The sequence below is a fragment of the Pinus tabuliformis genome, chromosome 7, assembly GCF_031772625.1.
Source record: "Pinus tabuliformis cultivar Carrire ecotype Pingquan chromosome 7, CPIR1, whole genome shotgun sequence".
NCBI classification, from domain to species: domain Eukaryota; kingdom Viridiplantae; phylum Streptophyta; class Pinopsida; order Pinales; family Pinaceae; genus Pinus; species Pinus tabuliformis.
The window spans coordinates 1,560,720,380-1,560,736,677 of NC_142293.1; the positions used below are offsets into that span (position 1 = coordinate 1,560,720,380).

A 16,298-nucleotide genomic window follows, 5' to 3' on the forward strand; every position below is an offset into this window, starting at 1 on the left:
CTGAAAAAATAAAATAAAATAATAAATAAATAAATTATTGAGTCGAGAGGGGGGTCATTTTGCATCGCAATATGATGATGTGTAAGTATGTCAGTGCTCAACTTGGAGTTGACATCTTAAAAAATATATAAAATTGTATAGAATAAAATATGCAATGGGGGTTGTGAATACAATATTTTAATATGAATTAATATTGACATATACTTAAAAATATATTAATAATAAAAAATCATTTCAATGTACATATTTTGCAATCTCTATAGCATTCAAAAATACAATTTAAACAATGAAAAACTACATATTGTTTGTTGCACTCTAAACTAAGTTTTCACCTGAAGAAATTTGATCCCTCTCTATTGATTTTAAATTTGTGCTTAAAATGGATCTATACTAGTAGGTGAAACATTTTAAGCAATCTCACTACTATGCCCATGTAAATTTTGATCCATTTTATACATTAAAAAATGCAACATAAACAATGAAAAATTAGAAGGTGAAATTACAAATGGTCTCTCTCTATATATACTAGAAGATCAAAATGAAAATATTTTATTCAAATTTTGCGAAGTTTTCAACTCAAAAGTTTTGATCCCTCTTAGATCTTGTTAGAAACATGATTAAGGTTATCATTAAAAGTGGTTAACATAAGTTGTTATTAACAAGATCCATCTTAATCATGGATCTAGTAAGAACTGAGAGGGATCAAATCTATTGAGATGAAAACTTATGCTAGAGTTAAAAATTTGAATAAAATGTCTACACGTTGATCCTATATATATATAAAAAATAAACTAAAAAGGAAATTCAATTAATATATATATATATATATATATATATATATATATATATATATATATTTCTTTTTAAACTTTTAACTACTTTATTTCTATATAAAGTTGATCATATAAGATTATGTTGATTAATATTGACATCAAAATATTTTATTTATAGTTGAGAGTGAAAGTTAAATATTTTTACCACTTCTTAGTATGGTCATAAAGTGAGATTATTGATGTTTTACTATACTTTTAATTAAACAAACTAAACATGTATATTCAGTTTTGTTTTTTTATTATATATTTTATTTATGGTCGAGAGTGAGCGAAATATTTTTACAACTTCTTCTTAGTATGGACATAAAGTGAGATTATGATATTTTATAATACTTTTAATTAAAAACTAAATAATTATATTCATTTTTGTTTTTTATTATATTTGTCATTATATATATATATATATATATCAAAAGGGGCACATGTCAATTCCAGTTTGAACATGGGCATACTTACACATCTCTTTGGGTTGTAGAATGAGCCTCTCGGCTCAATTAGTATTTATATTTCAAATATATGATTTTATAAGTATGAAAACATTTAGCTCATGATATATTTCACATTGCCAAATTTTTAAAAATTCATAAAACTTAACCAAATTATAATTTTATTTTAAATGATTTGTGTTATTAATAGAAAAAGAATATATATATATATATATATATATATATATATATATATATATTCTTATGATAAATAGACTTTGTCGCAATATCAAAGGTCAATCTCATGACTTAGTAATGCCACATGCCAAAAAAAACATAACTCATATTTGTATGACATGAATATGACATTTTTTAATTAATCAATTTAATTAAAAATGTTGAAGGAGTATAACTACTTTTGAAATAAATCTCAAGTTTTCACCTATTACTACATTGAAAAATATTCTAAAATATTTTGTAAATTAAATATCTATTATTAAAACTATATCATAAAATTTATTATGATAAATAGACTTTGTCGCAATATCAAAGGTCAATCTCATGACTTAGTAATACTACATGCCAAAAAAAACACAACTCATATTTATATGACATGAATATGTCATTTTTTAAATTAATCAATTTAATTAAAAATGTTGAAGGAGTATAACTATTTTTGAAATAAATCTCAAGTTTTCATCTACTAAAATATTTTGTAAATTAAATATCTATTATTAAAACTATTTTAAAATATTATGTAAATTAAATTTCTACCATCCACTTAATCACTTGCACAACAGATTAAAGACTTACCCTTACTTTATCATGAAGATTCTTAATTTCTAAATAGTCTTTGTTACAATACCATGGGCTAATACTATGGCTTATCAATACCACATACCTGAAAAAACCATAATTGACTTTATATGACACTATTTAACATGAGAAATTTTTAATTAATAAGTATAATTAAAAATAAATAAATAATTACCATAATTGACTTTATATGATACTATTTCACATGAGAATTTTTTAATTAATAAATTAATAAAACAAAAACAAAAAAAATTACTTTAAAGGTAAATTTCAACTTTTGACTTATGTATATACTTATAAATATTCTAGAAAATTTGACATGGATACACTACTATTGGTTAATACTATGGTTTATCATTATTACATATTTGGAAAAACCTTAATTGACTTTATATAATACTCTTTCACATGAAATTTTTTTAGTTAACAAATTTAATTAAAAAAAACAAAAAAGAAATAATTACTTTGTTCATAAATTTCAACTTTCTAAATAGTCTTTGTTACAATATGATGAGCTAATACTATGACTTATCAATACCACATATGTGAAAAACACATAATTGACTTTATATAATACTCTTTCACATGAGAATTTTTTAATTAATAAAAAATAATTACTTTGAAAATAAATTTCAATTTTGGACTTTGACTTATGTATATAAGTGCAAATATTCTATATAAAATTTAACATATATACAATACTATGTGCTAATACTATGACTTATAATGCCACATACTTAAAAAACAACCATAATTAAATTTATATAATAATATTTTACATGAAATTTTTTTAATTAATAAATTTAATTAAAAAAATTTCATAATTTTAACTTTTGACTTATATATCACTCTAAATATTATACTAATATTCTAGAAAATTTAGAAAAAATCAGATCTATACCATTTCCTTGAATTTAAAAAAAAAAAAACTATTATACAAATAAAAATTTAAGAATCCAATTCCATAAAAAACATATGACGTCACCTTTGTTGTACATCTTTCATGTTTAGTCTGTCATGGCGGATGGTATTCTCCACAGCTTTGTTTTCATGGCTGCTCTGAATATGACGGTCACCAGAAAGCCGGCTATCCTTGTCGATCCTCTCCTGCCTACTCCCAAAGGGTTGCTATACCTTTCCAATCTAGATGATCAACTGTCTCTCAGATTTCATATTCCCAACCTTCAATTCTATCGGTTCGATCCGTCGAAAAAAGGTGAGGATCCCGCCAAAGTTATCAGAGAGGCGCTGGCGAAGGTTTTGGTGTTTTACTATCCTTTAGCCGGAAGATTGAGAGAAGCGCCCTTCGGTAAGCTCCTCGTGGACTGCACCAGCGAAGGCGTGCTGTTTGTGGAAGCTGATGCCGACGTTTCCATGGAGGAATTCGGAGACCTGCACCCACCTTTCCCCTGCTTGGATGATCTGCTGCATGACGTGCCGGGCTCGGAAACTATTACCAATTCTCCCCTCCTCCTCATTCAGGTTAATTGATAACTCATTTTTTGATGAACTCAATTCATATTCCAGTCGAAATTATGTTTTTTTAACGTGTTGCTTATCACGATATTTCAGGTAACGCGGTTGAGATGCGGAGGGTTCATTTTCGCCCTTCGTTTGAATCACACCATGAGCGACGCGCTTGGCCTCGTTCAATTCTTGAAAGCTCTCGGCGAAATGGCGAGAGGGGCTGCGAGGCCTTCGGTTCGTCCAGTCTGGGAAAGAGAAATCCTCCGACCGCGGACGAATCCCACAGTTAAATTCCCCCACTACGAATATGATCAAATCGAAGACAAAGACGGGCAGATGGCGAACGTGAAGGAGATGAGGCAGAGATCATTCTTTTTCGGGCCGAAGGAGATCGAGTCGCTGAAGAGACAAGCAGTAGGGCAAGGCAAGTGCCCGACCTTTGAAGTTCTATCGGCCTGTTTGTGGCGTTCGAGAACGAGGGCTCTCCAACTGCCCTCTGAGCAGGAAATTCGGTTCATATTTATCCTGGATGGCCGAGCGAGATTCGACCCGCCGATTCCCGAAAACTTCTACGGTAATGCGATCATTTTCCCGTGCGCTAAGACGACCGCAGGAGAGCTGGCAACCAAACCGTTGTCCTTCGCTGTGAAGTTGATCCGCCAAGCGAAAATGAGCGTGAATGGAGTTGAGAGGGCGCCCTCTCTTCACAGTGGTGGGCACCTATGCGGTCTCGGACTGTACTAAGATCGGGTTTGGAGATGTGGATTTCGGGTGGGGAAGAGCAGCCTACGCCGGGCCAGCACAAGGTGGAGTGGGACCAGCGGCAATGGCGGGCTTGGCAAGCTTCCTCATCCCTTATCGTAACAGAAGTGGGGTGGAGGGCATAGTGGTTCCAGTATGTTTGCCGCCGGCTGCTATGCATATATTTGAAGCAGAAATCAATGAAGCTATCGAGAACGAAGCCCCATATCTACGATCCTCCCTATAAAATAGCAATCTCTAAGCTTAATTATATTAAATTGCTGTTAATTGAATAAAATCTAATATTAAGTTGCTCTTACGTGAATAAAATCGGCACACTGCGCAAGAGTGTCCTTGTATTTCTGTGAAGTAAATTGGCACACTGCAACTTCTTGAGTTGTGTACGGTATACAAAGGTCGTTGGGATTCGTTTCATCAATTGAGAATATATGATTCTTATTCATTGAAATTGTTATATTTCTTCTTATTAACCTTGCGAAAACCCCGCCGTGTTTCTAATCTAAGAGAAAGTGGAGTTACATCGAGTAAAAGAAGTTCCATTACATTAGCCCGCAAAGTTCCACTTTAGATGGCAGCACCCATTGTTATAGCCTCGTCTGGATTAACACATTTACTTGGCGTCTTTCCAAAAATCTCAACAACAATCTCTTGAACCCTTGGCACCGGGTACATTCCTCCCACAAGAATAACTTCATCCAATTCCAATGTGGTAATCCATGCTTGTTTTTTACAACTCTTGGAAGGGATTCTTGTTCTCTCGATTAAGTGATCTGCTAAGATTTCAAACTTCAAATGAGTTAATGTAACATTCAAATGCTTTATACTCGTGATAAATGGTAGATTAATCTATCAACTCCACAACTCCACCTTCAACTCCACAACTCCACCTTCGCCTTTGTAAGGCTAGCTTATCCTAGGATAAGTCATTTTTTTTTTTTTTTTTTTTTTTTTGTCTTTTTGAGCTCAACAAATAAATACTGGAGCAAAGCACCTCACCCCCAAAAAATAAATTATCACCATGTGTGGCCTTTACCTATAATAAAAAGCTAACAAGGTTACAATAATTTGCTTGATAAAGTAGAGAATGAGAAGAAATAAATAATGAATGTGAAAAGAGTAGATCCTACATCCTGCAACGCACTACACATGGGGAAAAGAGTAGATCATATGCCTCTCCCTAAACCCCAAAGAGTAGATCCTGCAACGCACTACACATGTGAAAAGAGTAGATCCTGCAACGCACTATATATCTCACCAAACGCTCGCTTCGTCGTCTTCCCCATCTCGAAACAAGTCTGCAACGCACTACATCCTGCTCTGCTTATCTTCGATTGCGTGCTTGCGTCATAGTTTTTCATTGGTTCTCGATACCTTTGTTTTCATGGTTGCTCTGAATATGAAGGTCACCAGAAAGCCATCTGTCCTCGTCGTTCCTTCCCTGCCTACTCCGAAAGGGTTGCTATACCTCTATTATACTCAAAATCCAGAGTAAAATAGAAATTAAATAAGAATGTATCTTTTATTTGACTTATATATAAATTAGTTAGAAATTTGAATCATAAAGAATAAAAAAAATATACAAATAAGAATTTATGTTTTGTTATCATTAATTTACATGAATGATATTGTGTTATTAACCAATCATAAAAATATAATCATTTCATATAATAGTGGCATTTTCTTCTTACTAACAACAACAATTCTATATTCTATATAATTGTTGTTTTAACGACAAAGTTAGAAAAACAATTTGATTAAACAAATATTAACTAATATCTATATCTATAAACCGTTGCAACTAAACTATTGATGAAAAAAATATTAGCTAATATGCCATTTAATTATGTTAGGGTTATGTGGTATCTGAAGACAAATAACTTTTAACGGCTTACATACATGAAGTTTGGCTACTAAAACTGAATGCAATTTGACCTCAAAATAGGAAAGAAAAACTATGTAATTTAAGGCTTTGACTTTCCTTTAGGCATTGTGCGTGTGCCTTTAGTACAAATTTAATGTAAAGAACATACAATGAGTTCACTACCATGCCAATGATATTTTTTCATAACACCAAAAATTGTAACCTCACAAGTTCGAGTTTCAGTTTCTGTCGTGTCGCTGAGAAGTTAACGCACTAAATTTTCTTTGGAAACAAAAATATGACTTACACATGGTTTAATGACAGGTAGTTTAAATTTTTTTTGGAAACAAAAATATGACTTACAAATGGTTTAATGACAGGTAGTTTAAATTTTTTTTTGGAAACAAAAATATGACTTACAAATGGTTTAATGGCAGGTAGTTTAAATTTTCTTTGGAAACAAAAATATGACTTACAAATGGTTTAATGACAGGTAGTTTAAATTTTTTTTGGAAACAAAAATATGATTTACAGATAGTTTAATGAGAAGGTGACATTTTTATTAGAAAATAGTAGAAATGTGAGTATAATTTTGATAAAATTAGTGGAAATATTTGGAAATTTAGGTTATAATTGTTAAGTTTCAGAATTTTAGATTTTTTAGGAATTTTTTATGGTGTTGAATTCATTTAGTGAGTCTCTTCTCCAACTTTGAAACCAGCCAGACCCAATCAGCAATTCTTTGACAAGTAGGTTTTAGCCAGTACCCCAAATATTTGAGGCCCCTATCCAAGGGGTGTATGCTGTAGGGAAAAGCCTGTTGAGCAAAATGTGATTCCTGTACCGTAGTGTGAGTGCAAGTGATAGTAGATTTTGAATGATTAGCAAGCATACGTGTAGCAGAGGAAAAGAGGAGAAGGATCTTTGAAAAGGATCTGGAGTCTCGAATGCTGCCATCTAGCAGAATGAGTACATCATCCACAAATAGAAGATGAGTGAGAGAGCAAACATCTGAGATCCGGAGACCACAGATATCGCCATTCCTTTTTGCAGAGGCTATGAGCCGACTAAGACCTTCCATGACAATCAGAAAGAGCAGGGGAGACAGTGGGCAGCCTTGTCTCAGTCCCCTTTCAGAGTGAAAAAAGGGTGAGGCCGAGCCATTGATGAGGATACTGAAGGAAGGGGAAGAAATACAGGCCATAATCCAAGAGATGTAAGAGTAGGGGAATCCCAGATTGATAAGAAGCATTTTGATATATAGCCAGCTGACACGATCAAAAGCTTTGGAAAGGTCAATCTTGAGAATGATACTCTTAATATGCTTAGACCAGATAGAGTGAATGGCTTCTTGAGCCGAACCAATGGCTTCATGAATCTGTCTGGATTCGAGGAAGGCAAATTGTTGAGGGGCAATGTGTCTGGAAAGGATCGGTCTGAGACGGTTGGCAATGGTCTTGGAAATGATCTTGTAAAGGCAATTGCACAAAGAGATAGGCCTGTAGTCATCAAAAGAGGTGGGGTAGTCAGATTTAGGAATGAGGGCAATGAAAGTCGAATTGATGGCGTGGTAGATGGATCCCGAAGTTCTGCTCTCCTCCACAACATTCAGTAGATCCTTCCCCAGGATTTCATAAAATGCCAAATAGAATTCAATGGTCCATCCATCCGGGCCTGGACTCTTATCTTTTTTGAACCATTTTAATATACCTTCTAACTCCCCAGAAGTTACCAGAGCATTTAGCTCTTCCACATCATCCTCATCAACAAATCTCGGAAAATGACTTGCGACATTGATAATATCAGGAAGATTTGCTACACGAGGGCATTTGTAGAGATCTCTGAAGTGAGTGATGCCAAGGTGAGCAAGCTTATTGAAGGAGTCAGCCATGTCTCCCTCCGGGGTAGGGAGTTTCCAGATGGTGCTGGACACCTTTCGACCTTTGGCATAGCTGTGAAAAAACTTCAAATTATCATCCCCTGCTTGTAACCAAATAGCTCTACTCCTCAATCGCAGGGATTCTTCGCGCTCCTTAAGAATGCTAGCCTTCTGGTTTTCCAATTCTATCAGTCGACCCTTGTCCTCTGCAGTGATAAAGCCCAATCCCCGATCATCTAGTAGAGTGCTCAGCTCTGATTCAATATGGGTGAGTTGTGAGGTTTCCCGAGCATGCTTATCCTTTGCCCAATTAATGGAGAGGTGCTTGATCTCAGTGAGATTTCTGCAGAACCCTTTTGCAAGTGATTCTGCTCCATTAATGGGATGAGTATTCCAATAATCAGAGATCATCTTGATATAAGATGGGTCCTTCAGCCAGGTGTGATTGAATTTGAAAGGGGCTTTTGGCTTCTTAAAAGGCCCCTGAATTTCCAGATATATAGGCGCGTGATCCGAAATACCTCCCGTGCCCACCCATTGCTTGTAATGATGCAACCGATGAAGGAGCGTATCCTTCATGATGAATCTGTCAAGTCTGCGGGCCAATGCTGCATCGCCCACCCTCCTGTTCCTCCAGGTAGGAAGGAGTTTATGCATGGGGACATCCACAAAGTTTGTCTGCTCTAACAGATTAGTCATATAATCTGTGATAGAGTCGATTTGTGCCGCCGATCCCCATGACTCCCTGAAACCTAAAGAAAAATTGAAATCTCCGCCGATGATGGTCCGGTCCTCATCCATGAGGGAGAGATGTAAGAGTCGCTGCCAAAATTGTTCTCTTTGATTACAAGGGGCGTATACATTCACAATCCGGAGATTCATGCCCAGATCAACAGTGAAAATATCCAGACCCAGATAACCGGACCCCCCCCCAAGTTGCATTAACCTTAATGGTACGAGGGTTTACTCCAATGGCCAGACCGCCAGATCGACCAGCTGCATCGAGGGCAACATAGGACCATCCCGGGGTCAATGATTGCATGGATTGGGAGATTTTATCTGCCGAGCAAAGAGTCTCTTGAAGCATAATGATATCGATGGGTTCGGTCTCAATGAGACGCTTCATGGCTAGTTTCTTGGAGGAACTAGCCAGCCCTCTGCAATTATAAGATAAACACTTCATGGGGGAACACCTCGCGGGGTATATCCTGCTCTAAGGACCCCATCAATGGTAGATTGACGATCAGAGACTACCTCCGGCCCTACTTTCTTAATAGCCTTAGAAAGATCAGATTTCCTGCCTCTGGTAGGCAGGGGTCCGGCACCCGGCACAAAGATACCAAGACCAGACTGGTGGGTTGAAAAATCTTTAGAATGTGATCTGGAACGAAGGAAGTATGGGTGTGGAGGGGAGCCCTCGGAGGATGGCCGGGAAGACAATGAAGAGGAGGGAGAGAGCAGAGAGGGACCAGTGGTGGCAATGAGGGAGGGAGATGACATAGAACAATGAGCCATAGATGTCTGTAATGAGGCACCTGAATCATTATAAATATGATCAATAATAGAGAGAGGAGGGTGCAGAGGAGTACCTGAGGCAGTACCAGCTTCAGCTGCTGAGCGAGCCCTGGTCATCGGCGGCGAAGATTGCCTGAGTCCAGGGTCGACCGCTGGAGAGGATGTCGCCGGAGACTGGCCAGTAGTATTGGGGCGCGAGGAAATTGGTGAAGCAGCCCTGGAAGGTGCCGGTGTGATCTTCGGGGAGTCCTCAGCTTTTCTGTTGAGTGGACAATCTTTGAAGAGATGTCCAACCTTGTGGCATCGTCTGCAACGGAATGGTACCCCCTCATAGTCCAGTATCTGGACTCTGATGTATCTTCCCCACTGTAGTGTGATCTTTTCCTCCAGCCCTTCACGAGTATCCAAGTGAACCAAAATACGCGCGAGAGTCCTGCTCCTTGATTCCACAAATGTGTGGTCATGATCAAGATAGGTGCCCAGTGCATTACCAATCCTGATGAAAACTTCTTCTCCCCAGAACTGCAGTGGAAGTCCCGGCAAGCGCACCCAAATCGGTCCAGCACCAATTTGTTCATGTTCAGGGTCAAAAAGGGGGCTCCACCTTTTGAGAAGAACCGGAGCCATCTCAATATGCCAGTACCTGGCCAGCACCAGGTTCGTGTAACTCTCCTTTGAAAAATGTAAAGAGAACCAGCCTCTTGGCAAGACATGTACTTCAGGCAGATCAATGAGCAAACCTCCCCAGATCTCCTTCACCCATTGAGTCAGTCTTTTTGCCGAATATGCCCTACCCCAAACATGCCCTACCAACACAGTGTTTGCCATGATTGCAAACTCTCCTATTGCCGAAGTCTCTCCAAACCTGATAGTGATATCCTTTGAGGTAGCCTTGATACACTTCGACTTCTTTTTACTGGTGCAAGGTGCAAATGGGTGGTCCACCAGGGGATTGGGTACTCCTTCCTGAGGGTAGGGTTTTGCAGGTTTAACCTTGACAGCAGGTGTCTCGAAGTACCCAGATGGACGGGTTCCCGCAGAAGAGGTATGCGCCGCAGCAGTGACCGGAGGGTTAATAGACGGAGCCGCAAAAAAGGCAGAGGAAAGCGGATCAAAGGAGGGCGAGGGGGGGGGTGTGAGAAGATAGAATATGGAGAGTACCCGGGGAGAGTGGAGGGACTTCAAAATTAGGGGATTCGATAGGGGCCGACCCGATGAGGGGAGGGGCAGAGCTGCGCCGCGGAAGGGGAACAACGGGAGGACGATGAGACAATTCCGGGCCAGCAAACGGCAAAGACGGAACAGTCGGAGGGGCAGTAGAGAAACTAGGGTTATCAAAAATGATTCTGTCCGGGAAAGGCTCCTCTGAATAATCAACTACCTCTAACTCCATATTGTTGTCCATCCTGTCCACAGGTCAAGATCCGAAAGCGACGGGTGTAGACTGCTACGGTGTAGGGTGTACAGTACGCCTAGCTGAGACCGTGACGGTATTCTGCAGGGTTCAGGTAGAAACCCTAGGTTAACCTCTAAATTTCTATTTACTTACAAGGAAGTGTTTTTTTTTTTTTTTACTCACAAAGAAATGAAAAATTGTTATATTAATGAAGATATGGTCAGTTATTTCAAGTTGTTTTCAGTTAAACTAGTTCTCAAAGTTGATAGAACTAGTGGAAGGTTAGTTGTGTAGTCAGACAACAATGTCACTCAGCCCAAAATAGCTAGTGCATGCAGAGAATTCGAGTTCCGGAGCTCTGGTGGAGATTCCAAGGCAGTGTAACATCAATTGTAGACTAGTCTTGAGTGTACAAGTGTTGCATGCAACCAAATTATCAACCTTGGGAATTATGCACTCAGTTGGAGGAAAAATCCTAGATAGTAGGGGCCTAATTCCTCATGAATTGCACAAGGAAATAGGGGTTGAAGCTGAGGCATAATTTGACTAAGTTTGGGTCAGAGCTTCTCATTTAGCAGAGAGAGATTATTCACTTGTAATACATCTCTATTCATCTTATTAATGCAAGTAGGCCTAAGTGGTTTTTAGAAGTTGTTTTCCTTGGGAAAAATATTGTGCATGTGTGTTATTTCATATTGCATGTGTGTGATTGTTATTCTAAATTGTGAATTGAATTCCAAAAATCAGTAGAGTAGGATTGGGTCTCTTGATTTTAGATAAAACTTCTTGAGCATTTGCAATTCTACATCATATTTCTACAAGGCCTTCTCCACTATACAAGTAAAAAGGCAATCAAAATTCAATGAATCTATAAACATTCCTCTGCCAGAGCAAACCCAAGCATTTCCCTTTACCCTTACTCCTAGGTGTATAACTACCCTACATTTCTCCCTTACACTTCAAGACATATGCATATTAGAAAAATGATTTCACATGCACATTGCAAATTTCACACTAGGATAGATCAACCCTATTGCACCCACACCTACTCAATCCATAAAGAATCACATCCAAGCATCTAGGTGCAAGCTTCATATGGCATCCATTCTTAACGTAGATGCCTGGTAAAGAAACATGGTAATCATTACTCGACATGCAACAACCTTTATCCTTGAGAGAAACCTTCTATCCTAGCAAACCTTACACAAAGCATGCATGTTAAAAACTAATACTTCAAATTACCCATGCATGTAATGGCAACATTGGAATGCAACATAAGAAACGATCCATACTATAAAATGTTGAGCTTGACTATTATATATGGAAAGGACCATTAACCACTTCGTTGTGTTGTTACAGTATAAACTCCTGAGTTATTGGTTTCATTAAAAAATTCATCAAGTGTTGTTTTATTGGTCCATGCTAAACACTCCCCATGATATTGACATAATTACATTTTAACAAAAATGTTAATAAAAAAATTCAAAGATGATGAACCATTTGTCAATTTCAGGAGAGCCATCTTAACTTATATTTCAATCCTTTTGCAAAGCACTATTGTATATAAATGACATATTCATCCAACAACCTTTTCACAGAGATGCTAATATTTCTTAATAGGAATGCCCGAGCGAGTTGTCTTGATCACAAAGTTTTTCACGATTACTTTCACAACATTCATTGATACAACAATTCTATCCGTGAACTGATTTTTTCTCATATTTACAGTAACTTATTGATAAAATTCATTTCTTCCTAGTGTTGATGATATTTTTAGCTGATAGATACCTCATAATTTTTCTCTTCAGAATTTATTTCATGTCATTTTAAAAAACCCCAAAGAAATTGAACTCCTCTAATATGTACCTTGTGCCTGCAAAGATTTTCATTATTTTGGGACATTTATGTTAGTGTAACTTTCTTCTTAAATTTAACCTCCCGCTACATTCTTTAGAAGATATATAGAAACTTAAATTTCCCTTGTATTTCATTGTCCATATATAGAATAAATATTATATAAAGATTAAATGGATCAATTTTCACAATGTCGTTATCATGTCTTATCACTTAAAACAATTTGAGACTTTGAAAATTACCATTCTAACCTTACCAAACTCATTAAACTTTTAACTTGTCAACGGGTTGTGAGGGTACCCCCTCTTTATGTGTTATTAACAAGATAACTAGTTTGGAAGAAAAATTACATCCTTAGTTGGTCTAGGGTTCAAAATTGCATATACCCAACCCACCCCTCATAACAAATCCAAATTATCTTTCCCGCCATAATGCCCTCCTTGTCATAATGTCACGAAAGCATCGAGTTCCCCACTTTTGCAAGCATGCTCTACTCCCAACCTTCCATTTCATGTTTACTTATTTCATCAGAGGTCAGTGAGAATGATACCCTATGCTAATGAGATTGTTTACAAGCCTATAACAATGAATAATTCATCCAAATACCAAATTATCAATGAAATTTGTTTGCAAAATGGAATAATGAAATATTCAACCAAATCACAGAGATCATCAAATAATAAAAATTGGACTTAGTAATCCTGCTTGCAAATTATTTTATTATAGAAACAACATTTGCAGTAGAGGCAACATTTTTTGGAGTCATTAGGAATAAATATAACAATAAGCGAAGGATGTTACATCAAATATAAGAATTCCATATATCAATATTAGTGTTTAATATTGAAGATTTAGAGTGATGGAAAAATTTAGTTTGGGAAGATGATAATGTAGAAATTAATCTTTCTCATCTTGAATTTTGAATATGAAGAATCTATATATATATATATATATATATGGATAATATACGCGTTACTATCGGAATGACTCATCAAATTTCAGTATCTAAAGAGTCCCTTCCTAAAAGTCCAAATAACCACTATAATTATGACATTAAATTCACCATTTTTATTAACAAAACAAAAAGCATTTCCTTAATGATAACAAAAGTTGATGCTTAACCACTTGTTTCAAGAAACATCTTTGAAACATTTGCACATGAAAGAGATACAAAAAATGATGAGTTCTTAGCTATCCCAATACTCATAGAAACAAAAAAGTATGGGCTATAATTCCAAAACTACATCTAATAATTCATCTACCTTTTGATTCAATATTTTTTGTTATGCTTGAAAGAGTACCATTGAAAACTGTAGAAGAATATTTTGAATTTCCTAAAGCAGGGGAAAGACATACATTATCTACCACAACATTTTTGCATGTCCAATCTATCACCAATTTAGAGTCATCAGTGACCTCTAATCTGGATACTCCCTACTTACTTGCAAAATGAAGAAAGGTCTATAAAGCTACAAATTCAACCTTTTGGTTTGAGCCTTTGCACAAACAATATTCATATGATCCACAAATTGGTGTAGATATTCCATTGGAATTGTGTAACACCCCAAAGTGCATGAAATTACTAAGGTTAATAAGTTAATTTTATTATCTGTTACTTTAAGTTTTATTACATTATGTTGTGTAACAATAAGTGGTTGAGGTTGGAAGGCCAAGAAAAATAAATTATGGTTACCTAAATATTTGGTAATGATACCTTAACAAAAAATAGAAACTTTTTACAAGAATTAAAAGAAACAGTTACAAAGACAGTTACCCAATCTTCCCTGAAGGGAGATTTAGAAGGGAGCAAAAGAATCCAGGAGATATCCTGGAGCTGGAGGAAACAGACCAGTGGGAGAATTCTCGAGAAAGACAGTCAAAAAAGAGTACAGGACTTGGGGGTAGGATTGTAGTCCAGGAACCCAAGGTACTTGACTATAACTGGAAATAATTAACTCTGATACTAAGAGAAAGTGTTGGGGGGAGAGTCTGGACGTAATTGCCAGAACTGGTGGCAGGGAGGAGAGATTTTTCAACGAGGATTGTTGGCTAGCTGTTGCTTTTATTAAAACAGATAATACCATGAAATGCTTAATTTAAGAATTGGTACTATGCTATATGGTAATAATTTAATTGATTAAGTAGGAACATCTTACTGTCTTTAGTATAAAGAAATTATCTATATGCAGTACGGATAAGCAAGGAAGTTCTTTAGAAAAAGATACATTAAAACAGTAGATGGTGTATATTTAATTTCTTTCTCACTATAAGGAACAATAAAAACTCTCTGCTGAAATTATGTAAAGAATATTGTAGGTAATTACCGTGTATGAAAGATTTAACTTAGTATAAAACAAATGAGATTATGCTCTTAAGTATTCGGAACGAATTGTGCAAAACCTTCATGGAATACACCCAAGGAATAGTTGTATTATACGTGTCGAGATTATACACATATGTTACTGTTCCATAATTTAACTACAACATGAAACTAGAAAATGCAATGAAGATCTGTTTGGAAAGCAGAGGTACCACCTCATCCGTCACCCATGTAATATCTATCAGTCTACGAATAAACCCTTGTATAAACCCTCATTCTACAAACCCTTATTAAAACAATTAATCCACAAGGACCGAATAGTATTCAATAACAATAATACTCTGAGATTAGAACAGAGTCAGCTGACCCTTTGCGAAATATGAAACGGCATACCCAAAATATCAGTTAACTTACAAATGTATTATATATTAGCATATACTCCGCTATGAACAAACAATTACAGTTCCAGAATGACGCCTTCGAGTCAATTACGACCAAAATCTTAGAGTTCTTTAGCTAATAACTTAATTGACATAAGAACAAGATACAACAACAAAAAGAAATATATTCAGGGACAGGTAAATTTTCCCCATATTGCTCAAACCATACACAGAGTTTGTCAACTCGCTTAAACGACTAACTAATTAAGGAGTACAAGAAATCTAGGCAGCTCTCTGCTCTTGACTCAGTGGAACATTGAACCCCTCTTTAACTAAACTGCTGAGGACCAGAATGCCAACCTGGAAACAACTAGCGAAACCATAAGAGTTTGAATCTTGAAGGGTAAGTTCCAAGCTTGCATGAGCAGAACAGGGTAAAGAGAATACCTGTCATAAACCACATTCAAACATAAGATTATTAATTGGCTATCTAACAGAGATAAAAATTATGAAAACACATGTTTCATTTTAAGAAGAATGATACCTGAAACTCGAGGATGTACTCTCCAAGCGACCACCTGCACATTCACCTAAACCCTTAATAAATCATTCTAAGCTCAAGAAATTGTCAAAAACTCATGAGTCTTCGAGTTAACGAAGTTTACCTTCCAAACCCCAGAGTATAACTATTGGCATCGCTTTGAGATACCCTCGACCCAATCTAGACAAAGGCAACAGTCTGTCAGCGTCGGTAAGAGCCATGTCTTCCAAAAAATTAAAAGAAATATTG

The 16,298-nt window shown here is 36.3% G+C and overlaps 1 pseudogene; it reads left to right on the forward strand.

Moving 5' to 3' along the window:
* Window positions 1-3,124: 3,124 nt before the first annotated feature.
* LOC149253978 (benzyl alcohol O-benzoyltransferase-like) lies at window positions 3,125-4,751 on the forward strand (annotated as a pseudogene).
* Window positions 4,752-16,298: the final 11,547 nt, after the last annotated feature.